The 16104-nt window shown below is 41.0% G+C and overlaps 1 protein-coding gene across 4 annotated transcripts in view; it reads left to right on the top strand.

Annotated features, from left to right (window-relative positions):
* Positions 1-5451: 5451 nt before the first annotated feature.
* The window catches only part of STARD3NL (STARD3 N-terminal like), a 60156-nt gene continuing 49503 nt past the window's right edge, over positions 5452-16104 (top strand). The window contains exons 1-2 of one of the 4 annotated variants that reach the window (XM_059170757.1): positions 5452-5650; positions 15308-15361. The gene's annotated coding sequence lies outside the window, so the exon portion shown is untranslated. The remainder of the gene's footprint in view (positions 5651-15307; positions 15362-16104) is intronic. The other 3 variants (XM_059170756.1, XM_059170759.1, XM_059170758.1) reach the window with 3 other exon arrangements.

The raw sequence follows: 16104 nt of genomic DNA, 5'->3' as shown, positions 1-16104 counted from the left end.
ATTATTTGCCTATATATGTGTGGGTTTATTTCCAGGCTCTCTAGTATGCTCTATTAGTTTGCAAGTCTTTTTATGCCAGTATCATATTAACTTCAGCTGCTTTGTATTATATTTTGAAATCAGGAAGTGTGATGCCTTCAGCTTTGTTCTTTTTCAAGGATGGTTTGGCTATTCTGGGTCTTTTGCTGTTCTACATAAATTTTAGGATTATTTTTCTATTTCTGTATAAAATGCCACTGTAGTTTTGATGAGAATAGCACTGAATATGGAGATTGCTTTGGTAGTATCGTCATTTTATTTATTTTTAAAGATTTTATTTATTTATTTGACAGCAATCACAAGTAGGCAGAGAGGCAGGCAGAAGAGAGAGGGAGCTTGATCCCAGGACCCTAGGATCATGACCTGAGCCAAAGGCAGAGGCTTTAACCCACTGAGCCACCTAGGTGCCTAAGTATGGTCATTTTAATAATATTAAGCCTTCCAATCTATGAACACAAAGTGTCTTTTCACTTTTTTATGTTTTCTTAAAAAAAAAAAAGATTTTATTTATTCATTTGAGAGAGAAGGAGAGTGTGTGTGTGCATGGGTGAAAGAGCACAAGTGGTGGAATGGGAGAAGCAGGCTGCCCATCCAGCAGGGAGCCTGATGTGGGACTTGATCCCAGCAGCCTGAAATCATGACCTGAGCTGAAGGCAAATGCTTAACCGACTGAGCCACCCAGGTGCCCTGTGTCTTCTTTAATTGGTTTCTTTAGTGTGTTATCATTTTCAGTATACAAACCTTTCACCTCCTAAATATTTTATTGTTTTTGGTGCTAATGTAACTGAGAACATTTACCTAATTTCCTTTTTGGATAATTCATTGGTAGTGTATGGAAATGCAACTTATTTTTTTAAAAGATTTTATTTAGTTATTTGAGAGAGAGAGAAAGAGAGTGCAAACAGAGGAAGAGGGAGAAGCAGGCTCCCCGATGATCAGAGAGCCCAATGCAGGGCTCAATCCTAGGATCCCTGGATCATACCTGAGATGCAGGCAGATGTCTAACTGACTGAGCCACCCAGGTGCCCCAGCAAATGACTTTTACAAGGTGATTAAAAATTTTTTTTTAAAGATTTACTTATTTATTTGAGAGAGAGAGAGAGAGCATGAGCAGGAGGGGCAGAGGAAAGGGGGAGACAATCTCAAGCAGATTCTACATTGAGTGCGGAGCCCAACAGGGGTCTTAATCTCATAACGTGAGATCATGACCTGAGCTCAAACAAAGAGTATATGGTGATTATTATACCCTGCAACTTTCCTAGATCTATTTATTCACTCCAACAAATATGTGTGTGTGCATGCATGTGTGTGTAATCATTAGGGTTTTATATATATGATCATATGTGATCATATAATCTGCAAACACAGACAATTTATTTCTTTTCGAACTTGGATGCCTTTTATTTCTTTTTCATGTCTAATTGCTCTGGCTAGGTCTTCCAGTATTATGTTGAATAGAAGTGGTGGGAAAGGACACCTTCATCTTGCTCCTGATCTTAGAGGAAAGGTTTTTAGTTTTTCAGTATTAAGCTGGAGTTTAGCTGTGGGCTTGTCATATATGGCCTTCATTATGTTGAGGTGTATTCTTTCTATACCCGATTTGAAAGTTTCAACAACATGAAGGGATATTCAATTTTGTCAAATAGATTTTCTGCATCTATTGAGACAATCATATGATTTTTATCCTTCATTCTGTTAAAATGTCTTTTAACACATTCTGACATCCCAGGAATATGTTTTATTTGATCACAGTATATGATCCTTTTAATATGCCATTGAATTCTGTTTGCTAGAATTTTTTGTTACAAGCTTTTGCATCTAGACTTTTTTTTTTTTTTTTACAGATTTTTGCATCCACGTTCATTAGAGATATGGACCTACAGTTTTGTTTTCTGGTTTTGGTGTCAGTGTAATGCAGGCTTCATACCTTGGGTTTGAAAGTGCTGCTTCTCTTTAATTTTTTGGAAGAGTTTGAGAAGGAATAGTATTAATCCTTTATACATTTGACAGAATTCACCAGTGAAGCTATCTGGTTCTGGGCTTTTCTTTGTTGGGAGATTTGATTATTGATTCAATTTCCTTTACTTGTCTATTGGTCTGTTCATATTTTCTATTTCTTTTACCATACGACCCAATAATTCCATTCCTGGGTATATATCCAAATTGAAATCCGGATCTCAAAGAGATAGCTGTACTGCCATGTTTATTGCAGCATGATTCACAAGAATAATATTTAGAAATAGTCCAAATTACCATCAGCAGATGAATGAGTAAATACAATGTGGAAGATTCATACAATACAATGTTATTCAGCCTTAAAAAAAGAAGGATATCCTACCATTTGTGACATCATGCATAGATGAGAAAACATACATTTTTCAAGCATTTAACAAGAAGTGCATATTATCTACACCTCTCTATTTTTTTTTTTATCAAAATCCATTTCTCATTTTAAATGTCCTTTCATCTAAAAGCTAAAGTGCTTTGAAGCAAAAGCTAAAGTGCTAATTCATGCATTTCTGGGCTTACAAATTTAACTGGGTTAAGAAATGATTGCATTATCTAGTTCTAATTGCTTAAAAGTGACCTATCATGTGATAGGCCAGTTACACAACCAGAGACGTGTTCTTACTCTGATTTGTTTTACTCAGTTCAATCATCACTTTTTCTTTACAGCATCTGGCTTTCCTAGACAATTCCTAGGGATCTCTGGAATACAAAATCCAAGGCCAAAACCTGTTCCGGACATCCAGGCAAACAAGGATCCCTGGAGCCTGAATCAGGAGGGAGCAGAGAAATTTTCAGGCTTAGGTGGTAGGTCTGGGGGAAGTTTGAGGTGAGGGATAAGAGGGGCTGCAGATAGAAAGGAGTAGAAGGTGACCGACTGTCACCACAGCCCTCTTACCGGCTGTGGTCCCCTCAGGATGATTATCCTTAGGGCAGACACTGAAGACCAGCCCAGTTTGAGGCTTTCATGAAGTTCTGGGTGAGGAACAGGAGATATCATATCGCCATGGAGAACATTATGCCTGGAAATAAGTGAGCCACAGAAGAACAAATGCTGCATGATTCCACTTACATGAAAAATCTATATTAGGCCATAGTTAACAACAGGGTGTTACGCACTTAAAAACTTGTTAAAAAGGTAGATCTTATGTTATGTTCTCTTACCAACAAGAGCAACATCAAAAGCAAGGGGACACAATAAATATTTTAGTGGTGATGTATATGTTTATTATCTTGCTTGTGGTGATGGTATCATGTATATGCACACATCTAAACTCATTAAGATTTCTGTATAAAATGTATGCAACTTTTTGTGTATTCGATTTGCCTCAATAAAATTGAAAACAGAAAAAAAGAGGATAAGCACAAAACAAAAATGAGAATATCAAATGTTGGCAAAGATGTAGAGCAACTGGAATTTTCATTCACCACTAGTGAGCTGTAAATTGGTAAACCAAAATAAAACACTATTTGACAGGTTCTACTAATAGTGAATACAAGCATATCCTGTGGCACAGTAATACCATTCTTAGGGATATACCAAAATCAAATGTGCAACTATGTGCATCAACAGAGATCTACAAGAATATTTATAGTACTATCACTTGTGGCCACCCCAACTTCAAACAACTTCACCTCAAGCAATATTAGAATAAATGGAGAAACTTTGGAAGTGTATACAAAAATGAAAACAAACAACTACATTCTTTAATATGAATCAATATTATAGACATAGTACTGAGCTAAAAGAGCCACACAAGAGCACATACTACCTCTGTCCATATTCAATGGTTCAGGCAGGCAAAACTAATTTTGGTAGTAAAATTCAAATAGTAGCTATTTCTGTCCAGGCATGCAATGACTAGAACAAGTATAAGGAGAGATTCTATGTTCCTGGTAAATTTTCAAAATCTTGATCTAGGAGATGCTTACACAAGTTCATTCACTTTCCTACCAACACATACACTCATGATTACTGCACTTCTTTTGCACAAGTGTTATCCTTCAAAAATTTTTTCACACTGATCAGTTCAGAAATTTTTTTAAATTAAATTTGTTTCCATTTTAGCAAGTGCAGGGAGTTGCTCATATATTACAGGTAGGAATGCAAGTTGTAACAGCTACTTAAAGGAGCAAATGAAAGAATCTACTATGAAGATTTAAAATTTGCTATGAAGAATCTACTCTGAAAATTCTCTTTCCAGCACATTCACTTGCTTGTATTTCTACCCTGGAGAACAGTTGGATACAGGTACAAAAAGGAGTAGCATTTATGTATGTATGTATGTATGTATTTTCAGCATGCATTTATGTTCAATGTAGCAATGCTTCTGACAGAAAAACAAAAAAGAGATTAAGTACATATCCAACCGTAAGGAAATAATAAATTGTATCTATTGGTTCCGAGGACTGCCATGAAGTATCTTAAAAGAATGAGGTAGATCTATATAGAGATACGGAAAAATCTCAAGAATATAATGTTGATTGGGAAAAAAAAAAAAGCCTACACATATGTAAATGCATAGGAACTAGAAGTCATCATATAGGGACTGGGTTTGTAATTAGTGCCTGAATATGATTTTAGCCTATTTGTAACGTTTACATTTACTACTATGTGTAATTTAAAATTGATCATAGCACTTAGAACGTCTACTTTGAAAGGCTATCCATCCAGAAGGTAACAGTGGTTCCCTCCAAGAGGCGAACTGAATGCCTGAGAAACTGGAAGCGGAAAAATTTTCACTGTATGACCTTCTACACCTTTAAATATTTGAACTATATATCATCTATTGGTAAAAAGATCTTTTAAAACTTAAAGGTAATTTGAATTAAAACAATCGTTAAAAGGCGCCCCATCTCGCGGGAAAACAAATATAATTATATGTGACTATAATTATTATGCCACAGGAGAACAGTGAAAGGGTCTCCTAAATAAGTCTGGGGGCTTTGAGGAGAATTCAAATTGGAGGTGACGTTTCAACAGAGAAATATAAGGTCCTACTTTTTCATTCCCCACCGGAGAGCACAGTGGGAAGTGCCAGGGACCCTGAAATCCAGGCATGACTATTTTCCGCAAACTGGAACCTAAATCTCCACCAAGAGACTGCAGGAAAGCGAAAGAAGCAAAATCTCCCGCAGGGGAGAAGCGGCCCATTAACAAAACACCGCGGGACAACACTCAATCAAGTCCAACCAGCTCGAGGCTCTCAAAACGAAGTCCAGATTCACACCCTCCCCTCGGGCCAAGCCAGCCCGCCCCCTCCCGGCTTCTTGTGTCGCTTACTGGGCAGCAAATGATCGACAGACCCTTGCACCAATCGCTGGCTCTGTTACGGGGGGCACGCAGGCCGCCGCCCAGTCTTTGGTCCCTCCGGCGAGGTGAGCCTCTGTGCGTCGACGTCAGCGTGTTGACGTCACGGGCCCGGTACTCGAAGAGGGCAGGGGGTGGTTGACTGCCGGCGGTGGGCTGCGCGTCGGCTGCTAGGCTTGGTGCCGGGGCCCGCCCCGCCAAGCCCCGCCCCTCCGCCCGCTTGGCGCGGGCGCAACCACGGAACCGCTGTCCCCGGGCCAGCCTGGGGCGGCCGGCCCGAAACCACCCGATAAGGTAGGCTGGGTTTCTCGTCACCCTATTTGACAGATTGGAAAACTGAGTCACCCGGGATCAAATGACTTGCCCGGGGCTCATGGTAGACCCCTGAACGGAGGCCAGAGCCGGAGCGTCGGGTGTTTGCGGAGCGCTGCGCGGTCCTCGGGGAGGAGGAGGGGCTAGGCAGGCTGTGTTTATAAAGGATGCAAAAGTGAAGTTGCAGAATGCTGAGCCCCACCTCATTCCAGCGCTGAGGCTGGGATGCTGGTAGAGAGGTCTGCATTCCTTCCCCCTGCGGACCTCGAGGAGTCCTCGGTGGGGTCCCGCCCCGTGCTGGCGCCATGGGCCCTCCGGAGTTAACCACGAACGGTGACTAGGGTGATGCGTGGGTTATACAGACAAGGTCGATCGTTGGCCTCTTTTACTCATTAAGAAAATCTGTGTTCAAAACAAAACAGCATTGAAAAATCAAAGCCCAAGTTATGAGTGTTGTGGCCCTAGTTTCATTTCACTGCCTTGCCCACTCATAGTATCCGGCCATATTTTGAAATCAAAGTAGCATGCTTATTTTTGTTTAGGATTTTCTAGAAAGAGGGTTTTTCTGTTTGTTTGTTTTTGTCCCCTCCCCCTCTTTTGTTCAAATAGGGGTTAACATTGTGGAACTTTTCTTACCCTTCCATTAATGTGCCAGTTATTCACCATGTCATTTGTCTTCTATTTCACAGATGGAATCACTGAATTCATCACTTGACTCAGTAATAGTTTGGATAAGTTTAGCAAGGTAACCAAGTACCAGGTCTAATTTCTCAAATATCCAGGAATTAGTTCAGATTGTTTACCTCAGAATCTTTGTTGAGAAAGGTTCTGAAAGATAATTCAGATAATTCAGTGTACCACCTACCCATCTACTCTCTTTCTAAAAGCAGGATCTCAAAAAATAAAACTTTTACGACCTTTGCTTTATGCATAGATTCATTCCCATAAAGTGAAAATGTGTGGTGTACAGTATGTACATACATATATAATATTTTCATTAATTCATTCTCTTTAAATCTTGGTAAAGCAGTGAACTTTTAAGTCTGCATGATTGCATAAAACTGCATTAAAGAAGTGAAATTGAAGTCACTTTGGGAGACTTTTCCTTATGTTCACAGGATGGCAATTTCAATCATTTCAGTTTATTCTTTGAACAAGTTTATCAGATGAGTACCCCATCTATGCCATATTTTGGTTTGAAGTGTTGGAGATTGAAAAGTTTACTTAGTTTACTGCCCTCAAATACCTTCCATTTTGGTGTCTAATAAACATGTAAAGAAAAATGACTATTTTAAATAATGATAAATGATAGAAAAAATAGTTCAGGATAAGGGGATAGAGTGTGACTGGGATATGGGGGAGTAAGAGAGAATTTAGATATGGTGACAAGAGAAGGTTTCCTTGAGGAAGTGATAGTTTGATGAGACCTAAGTGTTTAGAATGAGTCAGCCATGGGAAGATCTGGTGGAAGTTTCCAGGCAGACACTGCAGTGCAAAGGAGCTAAAGGAAAAATGGGCTTAGAGTATACCAGGGGTAAAAGAGAAATAATGTGGAATGGATTGAACCTTGGAGAGAGTGAGGTGGGGGGAGATGACACTTGAGAGGTGGGCATTCAGGCAAAAGGCATAGGATTTGTGTGTTGCCAAACGCCTCTTTATTTAATGGTCCTCATAGACTCTAGCTAGCTCTCTGTTTTATTTTGGTTATGAAATCATTGCAGCAATTCATTATGTATATATTTTTTCACCAGTAGTCTTCTCTCTTAATGAAAATACGTCTCTTTCCCTTTAGCACAGTGTCTCATGCTGTTTTTTTCCCATTCATTATTATGTGCAGGACTCTCAGCCTCTGCTTGTCTTCAGCTCCCTGCTTTTATCCTTCCTTCCTAGGAGCCCTCCAATCTTTATGTGGGGTCACCCTTTGGAAAGGACTGGCAGTCACTCCCTGCTCTTGTCCAAGCTGAGTTTTAGGAAACTGCATGGTCAAGTGGATTACCATTTTTCATCAGAGATTTTAACTAACCAGAGAGTTAATGTCTGCCTTTATTTAGTGCCTACACTGTGCCAGGAGCATTACATACATTCTGTCCTTCCAACATATTGCAAAGGTAAATATTAATCCTTCTTGATCAGAAGGGAAGCTTGTACTTCAGCCATCTAGCTAGTACTGAGTGAGCGTAGATTCGAACATTCCAGCTAGCCTGACCCCAAAGCCTAATCCATGTTACTCTACCTCACTGCTTCTCTGAATACATAGCTACAGCTACAAATCTCTATTATTTGAAGTTATATATTTTTTGAAGTTATATTTTTTGAAACGGCATTTTAGAGATCATGATTTAGTCTTCTTATTTTATAAAGATTTTATTTACTTACTTGAGAGAGAGAGTGTGCTGGAGTAAGGGGCGGGGCAGAAAGAGAGGGAGAAGCAAGCTTCTTGCTGAGCAGAGAGCCTGATGCTGGGTTTGATCCCAGGACCCAGAGAATCATCACCCCAGCCTAAGGCAGATGCATAACTGACTGAGCCACCCAGGCGCCCCTGAGAATACAGTATTTTTGTTAGTAGATTATAAATTTTTGTTAGTAGGCAGTGGTTTCGAAATGATTTTTTTTTTAAGATTTTGTTTATTTATTCGGCAGAGAGAGAGAGTGAGTGAGGGTGCACACAAGCAGGGGGAGCAACAGGCAGAGGGAGAGGGAGAAGTAGGCTCGATCCCAGGACCCTGGAATTATGACCTGAGTGGAAGGCAGACACCGACTAAGCCACCCTGGTGCCCCTCAAAAATGACTATAAAATTTAAGGTTTAATTGCACACATCTTTTTTTTTTTTTTCCTTTTTAAAGATTTTTATTTATTTATTTGAGAGAGAGAGAGGGAGAAGCCAGATCCCTTCTGAGCAGGGAGCCCAATGTGTGGCTTTATCCTAGGACCCTGGGATCATGACCTGAGCTGAAGGTAGATGCTTAACTGACTGAGCCACCCAGGTGCCCCTAATTGCACACATCTTTGAAAGGGAGTTCAAAACTTGTTACTGAATTCCTAGCATTAACCTTGTGCTTACAGGTGTGGGAACATTGTGTAGAGCTGCTGGCTCATACTCTTGTAAGCAAGTGGAGTTTCTTCCTAGAGTTGAGGACGTCTTTGGGTCAGCTTTGGGATATAGCTTCTTTCTTGGTACTATATAATCAGTTTAAAAAATTAAGTAAAAATCGGTTCATGGATTTTATGGTTAAAAAATGAGTTGCTATGTTCTCCAATTTAAAAATACTCATTATTTATTTCCAAGCTTTGCTTCTTATGACTGGGATATGGTAGGTGAGTAATAGTAAACTAACAAATAGTTCAATTTACTTTCTGGTGATTTCTTGACTCTCCTGTAATGTAATAGGGATTGTCTTTCATTAGTTGAATTAGAATTATGTAAATGCATTTATCTTTCTTACACGTTGGAAAGTCTTAAATTTAGGCAAAAGAGAGCTTTTGCTCTTTAAGCTATTCACTGGGTATTTTGACTGAGTTTCTCTGTCCTTCAAGATTGTTCGTGCAACCAATGTCCATGTTTTGAAGATCTAGGCTGTGATGAATTGGTCTCAGACTCTAGCGCCATCCTTCCCCGAACCCAGTGCCCCAGACTGAACCGGCTGTTTCAGCTTCCGTGTCTTTGCTTGTGTTCTGCCTGGAATGCCTCATAGATGGACAAATCCAGCCAAAGTTCGGCCTGTCCTTCCATGTTTCATTTGTGCTGCTTATTTAATGGAATATTTCCTGTGTCTTTAACAGAAGCCTTCTCTTTCATAACACTTTTGGGAGTCTTTCTTTGTGATGTAGTTTACCAATCCTGGTATCTTTGATAATGCACTCTTTTATACATGGGTGTTCAAATTATATGTTTGCTTGAGCTTAGGAGACACTTAACTATTCTTGTTATACATGCAAAGTTTTTTGTAGCTTGTAGAGCCCTTTAGTTTTATTATACTTTTATCATCTCATCTTTGAGAGAAGCACTGTTCTGTTTTTCTTGGCTTTGATTCAACAGAACCTCTTTCCTGTTTCAGTTAAGGGTCTGACTTCTGCAGTTACCAAGGGATCCCTTGAGAGGAACTCAAATCTTTGGGTTATAAGTGGTCACAAGTAAAAATCATTGTTGCCTGTGTTTATGGTACTGGATAATATAATAGCAGTTCTAGCTTTTGAATATTAAAAATTAGAAAAGGCCCAGAGAGCCTAGCCAGGGATGCATGTGGTGCTGGGCTAAGAAGCCTGGTCCGTATCCCTGGCTGGAGACAGCGGAGGCTTGCACCAGATGTCATGAGTTCTACTGTCCTGCAGAGCTCGAGCCTGTCTGAGCTATTTTACTTGTTTTGCTTGTTCTCAATCTGGATCTTGAAGGTACCTGTTGTGATGACTCCCCATCACAGGACCCCTGCCAGCCTGCAGGATATTCCTGCGCAGGCACTGGAGTAGTACGGGGTTTGGTTGACTCTTTAGTTTAAAACCCTTCTCCTCTACTTCTCGTCTTGTCACAGTTTTCCAAAAACTATCTTGGGACCAGTGGGCATCCTCAGTGTATAAAACTTGGAGTGGAGAGGAATTTGGCCTAGTACCCTCTAAGTTGCAGTAGTCACTGGTTTCCACCACCCATGTGTTTTAGGACAGTGTGCTTTTCAAATCCTGTGCATTATTGCTCCCCTGGGTGTATTCTTGTTTGCTTTTTGTTTTAGGAAAATAGACTCTCATATTTTTGTTTTTGTTTTCTTTATATTAACCACTTGCTTGTTGAGTGAATATGTGGAACCAGGGAGTTTCAAGTACATTTTGCTATTTGTGTCGCACTTAAATTCATCAAGCAAGGAGCTCCTGAGCTATCAGAAATTTCTCCAGCTGAGCCAGGAGTACCAGCCAGTCCTCGCTTTGGGTATTATTGATAAGAGCTCACACTTAAAAGAGGGCTTCCTTTGGGCCAGCGCTGTTCTCATCGCTTTGTGTCTGGATTGCTCATCCTGTTGACATTTTGGGCTGGCTAGTTGTTGTTGTTGTTGTGGGAGCCATCCTACAGCATCCCTGGACTCTAACCAGATGCCAGGGACACCTCCCCCAGTTGTGACAACCAAAAACGTCTCACTGGCCCCAATACCTGCCCAACCACCGCTTTCTAGAAACTAATATATTCCTCGCAAAAGCTCTCTGAAGTACATTACATCATAATTGTCCTCATTTTACAGAAGGAGAAGCTGAGACACAGAGAGGTTAAAGTAGCTTGTCTCAGGTTACACAGATAGTAAGGAGGGGACTGACACTAGGCAGTGTTCTTTGTGAGCCCCATCCTCCCACAGCCAGCTGAGACTGGACCCCAACTATTGGGGATCCAAAGACCACGTAAACTAGGAGCCCAAACAAATGCCAAGAAGGACTAGGTGGGGCTGCATGTAAGTGAGGTGGCAGGATGTCAAACTGGGGAGCTGGGAAATATTGCCAGGATTGCCTATATTTGAAGAGAAACTAGAAATTTGGATCTATGAGGGGGAAAGTCTCATATTTTAGTATTTTAGTATTGGCAATTCGGTGTTTCTCTCTTGCCCTCTGTGTGTACAGGTGGTAAAATACACATTTTTATAGGACAGAGAGAAAGCATAAATTCTGGAATCCTGTAATGATTGTATCCTTGGAGAAGCAAACCACAACTACACCTCACTTTGTGGCAGCCAGAAACCCATTGAGTCTGGTTTAACGCTTTGAAGAGCATCTCTGCCTGCATTTCAGTAGCCAATGGACAGCTGTGGCCTTTGACGCATTTTCCTTGTCCTCAGTCTCTGACCCCCTTAGTCGAGCCTGTGTACCCTCATGCCCCGGCTCTAGGTATGAAAAGCGAGCCCTCACTCCCGTGCTGACCATCCATGGCCCTTGTCACCTGTCCTCTTTCCTGGCCCAGCCGCACCCTCTGAGGCATGCTCACATGGGGTCCCTCCCAGACCGTCCATGGCTCACTGGTCCTGGACATGCTCCTGCACCTCCGTTTTTAATTTACTCCAGTCTTCCCCTTATTCACAATATGCATTTCCTTTCCATTTCTTGCAAAGTCATATGTTTACTCTTGGGCCAGCTTTTTCATGAAGCCTTTTCTGGTCACCACAATCCAAAGTTCAGTCTTCTCTGTATTATAATTATCTTAGGCTTTGATTTCTAATTATTTCTATAACCATTTTACCTCCTTTATAAAACTGTTCTACTTGAGGATCAAGGGCTTGTCTTTCTCATTTTGGTTTTCCTCACAGCTTCTAGCATAGTATTTTACTTGTGGTAGATTTTAATATCTGTCTACTTGGGTCCCATTCCTTTAGTGGTTTCTTTCCCTTTTTCCATATATTTATATCAGTTCATGTAGTGTGTTGTTGGGATGACTTCAGTAAATAGCATTGAAAATACATTGGAATAAGAGATGACCAAATTAATTAATTTGGGACATTTTGATTCATTGTTTTGTCAGTTACAGTAATTAAAGAAAGTTAAATATTCTTGGTTCATTTAACGTATTATACTGAAATCCCAGACATGTGTATAAATTTGCCTAATTTTAGTTAACAAGCACCCAGACCCCAGACTTTTATATGATGATATTTGTGATTCATGAATTAAACAAACAAATCAAATGCATAACCCATAGCTAGGCATTTCCCTAGGTGTGAAGGATTATATGTCTACATGTCTTGTAGGAACTGTTGGTCTAGCACTGGGAAAAGGACATGTGAATAATGTGTGAAAGATTCGAGGTGCCATAAAAGATGCATGACATGTGTGTCATCCAGTGAGTTTATGGAAGGTTTCTTTGAGGAAGTGGTACTTAAGCTTCCTTAAATAGTGAACAGGCTTTTATTGCTGTTGTTTAAGTGCTCTGATGATAAGACTCTCCAGGAAAATGGAGCATTAGAGCAAAGGCATGGATGGTGAAATTTCCTCCTGCACAGGGAACTAAAAATAGGCCCCTATGACTAGAGCCCTGAGTATGAGAGAAAGGGGATAAAATGGTTCGTTCGAGTTTTCATTTTTTAAAAAAAACTAGCGTGATACCAGGATGGAAGATGTTTCAGAGGTGAGTGAGTCTGAATTATTGAGTAATGTGAATGAGTGATAATTGGGAAAACTGGAAAAGTCCAGTAAAAGATATTAGGGAATGACATGGTCACCAGTTCGGAAGATGAAGCTCATAGCAGAATCAAATTTAATGCTTATCTTCATAATAAAAGCTGTACACAAGAAATAATGGGTTATTATTTGTTAGTTTTTCCTTCCCTAAATATTTTTTGAAGTATTTACGGGTAGTATGTATGTTCTACACCAATATCTGTATTTTTAAGTCATTCTTACAGTTTTGTTTTTGACTTTGTAATTACTTATCTCTTGTTACATTATTTTAGAGCAAATAATGGAGCTGGTTTCAAACCTTTTTGAGAACCTTGAGAGCTTAAAGAGATCCTACTACTTTTTTTTTTTTTTTAGATTTTATCTATTTATTTGACAGAGATTATAAGTAGGCAGAGAGGCAGGCAGAGAGAGAAGGAAGCAGGCTCTCTGCGGAACGGAGAGCCTGATGTGGGGCTCAATCCCAGGACCCTGGGATCATGACCTAAGCCTAAGGCAGAGGCTTTAACCCACTGAGCCACCCAGGCGCCTGAGCTCTTACTACTTTTATGATATCCTCTACCTCTGTAACATTCTCTGAATCCGTTCTCATTATGAGGCTTTAATTCTGTTTCCTGAGTATATTAGCCTATAACTGCACTGAGTCTTATGTGGTCTTTGTTTTTGTGATTCTGTTTCCTGAAGCATAAGCTAAAGTCATCTGATGCTGATCTTCTGAAGATCAGTTTCCTATATGGCCACCTATGAAGTCTGATGAAAGAAGGAAAGGTTACAGTTTTTTTTTTTTCCCCTTCAAATCCAGATGTCAAGATTTTGCCATTGATTTTCCTAATCTGTCATGTGCACCAAGCAGACCTTCACCCACCATAAAGATTAGTAATTATGTTAGGAACTATGTGCCATTTTGTATACCAGAGTAGGAGGTGACATATGTAACTTCTGCCTGTTGGTAGATACTCCTGGGCAAAGATGTGAATGACCGTTCCTTCTCTTGGCTTGTCCTGGTTTGTGAATTAGGGAGTTGGCCTTGGATAATGCCAGGGGCAGTTGATACTCCGTCTTCCCTGGCATTGCTCTTGGTGTACTACTTCTCCCAGTGTTGGAGCCACCAAGGAGCAATGAGGAGAGGATGGCTTTGTCAGCTAGAGTGACATTTGCAGGAATGTTTATTTCTCCTCTTTTTTTTTTTTTTTTTTTAAGATTTTATTTATTTATTTGACAGACAGAGATCACAAGTAGTCAGAGAGGCCGGCAGAGAGAGAGAGAGAAAGGGAAGCAGGCTCCCTGTGGAGCAGAGAGCCCGATGCGGGGCTGGATCCCAGGACGCTGAGATCATGACCTGAGCAGAAGGCAGCGGCTTAACCCACTGAGCCACCCAGGCGCCCCAATTTCTCCTCTTTCACGGAAAGGGTCTTGTGCCTTTGAATGAAGAGAAACCCTGCTCCTCACTTCTGAATAACCACCTTAGCTTTGCTGTCTACTTGTCAGCTGGCCAGCTACAGCTGGCTACTCTACAGTTTTTCCCCTGTAGAGGAGATAAGTTTGGGGAGGGCTGTGGAGAATGTGTGATGAACATATTCTTAATTCTAGTCATTGAGATGAAGAGAGATGGTTACTAAAAGAAGTGTCCACTTGTAGCCACTTGGCTATGATTCGTGGGAGGTCATTGAGCTCACTGTCTTGGGACATTACTGATTTTCAGATAGAGATCAATAAGATCGCAGTTCTGTCCTGAGAACCGAAATCCTCTTTTTGAAAATTGCTTGCAGTGAGCACTGACGAAATGGCAGTACATGGCGCAGAGATGTCTTCATATGCATTGGAAAATATTTAGGTTGCATAACTGAGGGATTTGTTGGTTTACAGCTTCCTCTGGAGCTTCTGGGGTGTAAATGAAACTGGCCGCTGTGTGTGCAGGGCAGGGACAGTGAAGAAAGAGGCAGACCATTTCACATTTGCCATGGCAGTTGTAGGGATGAAGGAACTTACTTACAAGGCTTGTCTTGAGCAGTTGCAAGATGAGTAGTTTTCCTCACCCGGCCTCCAGAATCTTCAAAGTTTATGTCAAGGCCTCAAGTGAGTTCAGTCAGTCACACACACCCAGTCCAGATGGTCTCAGCACCACAGTTCTATTTCAAGCCTGTATCTTTGGAGCAGCTTCTGAGAGTGAGGAAGACGAGCAGAATATACATTCCAAGGACAGGAAAGGGGGTGGGGAGTCTCCCGGTGGCCAGGTCCAGCTCACAGGTTGGCTGGTGGTCACATCGTGATGATCTCCTCCAAAGGAAGTAATATGATGGTTGACTCCATCGTTGCTAAAGCTGGTAGCACATCCTGAAGAGGAAGTTTTAAATATTCATGAGAATGTGTGCACTAAGGAGGAACACGGTTGCTCTGAATTACCACCTACTGACGGTTGAGAGTACTAATGAATGCAAAATCGGGAAAAATAGTGCTAACTCCGTAATAACCATAATAACTGATTTCCTGTGATTTTTTAGGAAAGCTAAAAGTAGATTTTGTTCTGTGGGAAGAAGAAAAAGTTCTGGAAAATGGTGAGTAGTCAGCAACCAAGAAAATCAGCAGTCTTTTATACCTGTGGAAATGACTTTGTTTGACTCATGAAGGGAAATGGGGTTATGTATAGCTTCTGTGACCTAGAAGATTAAAATAAAGTTGTTTCTAGGTGAGCTGTGAAGGTAGTATATGAGTATAGAAGTTAGAGCTGAAGCTGTGAAAGGGAGAAAAGCTGTAAAAATCTATTTGAGCACCAAAAGAGATCTACTGGAAGAAGACTCAGAGTTTGGAAAGAAACAGTAGAAGTTGGAGGGAAGTAGCTGTAGAGACCACGTTGTTCCGGTTATTCTGGGCCACCTGATAGCTGTTTTTGAAAAAGATGAATATTCTTGTTTGCCAGAGCCCATCTTGAGAGAGATTTTTAAATTTGGATGGTGATGAGATGTGGCTGTAACCTGCCAGCCATCTGACTCAGCCAGGGCTGGTGGCGTAATTGTCTACCGAGTTGTCAACCCTTGCGGAGGTAGTGAGCGAACAACATGAACTACCCAACGTGACTGGCCATTCCATGGCATGCTGCCATTTTGCCAACCTGTGATCTGTGGAAGAACAAATCTACATTGTCAAGTGTCCTTCCTCTCCCCAGCTGGCTCATCTTCCCTTGGACCAGGCAACACCCAGGGGCATGGTTATTGTCGGGGTACTCACTTGACTAGCTTCCTTCCTTCTTCTCTTCATTTTCCTCCCTCTCTCCCTCCCTCCCTCCTTCCTTCCTTCCTTC

Source organism: Mustela lutreola, chromosome 4 (assembly GCF_030435805.1).
Source record: "Mustela lutreola isolate mMusLut2 chromosome 4, mMusLut2.pri, whole genome shotgun sequence".
In the NCBI taxonomy this organism is placed as follows: Eukaryota; Metazoa; Chordata; class Mammalia; order Carnivora; family Mustelidae; genus Mustela; species Mustela lutreola.
This window is presented reverse-complemented; position numbering and strand designations above follow the sequence as displayed.